Below are 809 nucleotides of genomic sequence, written 5' to 3' on the forward strand. Positions count from 1 at the left end.
ACAATCTCAACAAAAATCATAACTAAAAGAAACAAATCAATCAGGGAAAAAATAAATAACGACGATGATATAAACAAGTGAAATATCATGAAATATATATAAAAATTGAAACATTTCGGAGGCAAATATGAAAATTCCGAGACAAAGATTTTTTTTTTTCATTATATAAATCCGTTTCTCCAACACGTAATTTAATTCATAGAAAGAGAGGCTACTTATACACATGATGTTTGCGTTCCATAATGAAGAAAACAAAAACTGTAACCGTCGACTCGGTGTAAGAGCGAGTGCGTGGTAAAGCCATCACCCGCCACGACATATTAAACGCACACTCACGCAATGCTCCTTAAAACAAACGCGCTCATATAAGCTATGTTTACAACCCTCTTTCTCCTTAAGAGTTGTCGGCGTTTTCTTAATCATCATCAGAAGCTGGTTTTCCTCTTCTTTTTCTTTCCTTTGGCGAGTGGTCTTGGCTGATCGTAAAGGCTTGGGTGTGCGAATAAGTATGTTTTGCAGTGCGAATTGCGCAGCTGAGTCGAGCGCGCCATGTTGGCTGGAAAGGGAAGCCTCACTTGGCCGACGGATGCTGTCTTAACGCTGTTCGGGTTACGAGCCTAAAATAAGTCCGCTGCATCTTCTTTTATTCGCAATCTTCATATGAACAGACGCTTTATTCTATAGAAGTCTGCATTAATCATAATTATTTGGTCATTTTATCTAACGTTTTCAATGCTCTTATGGTAAACATATATATATTTTACGTTCGTTTTGCACTCATGATACCACAGCGTTTGGCATTGAAGAGC

The sequence above is a fragment of the Penaeus monodon genome, chromosome 23 (assembly GCF_015228065.2).
Source record: "Penaeus monodon isolate SGIC_2016 chromosome 23, NSTDA_Pmon_1, whole genome shotgun sequence".
In the NCBI taxonomy this organism is placed as follows: Eukaryota; Metazoa; Arthropoda; class Malacostraca; order Decapoda; family Penaeidae; genus Penaeus; species Penaeus monodon.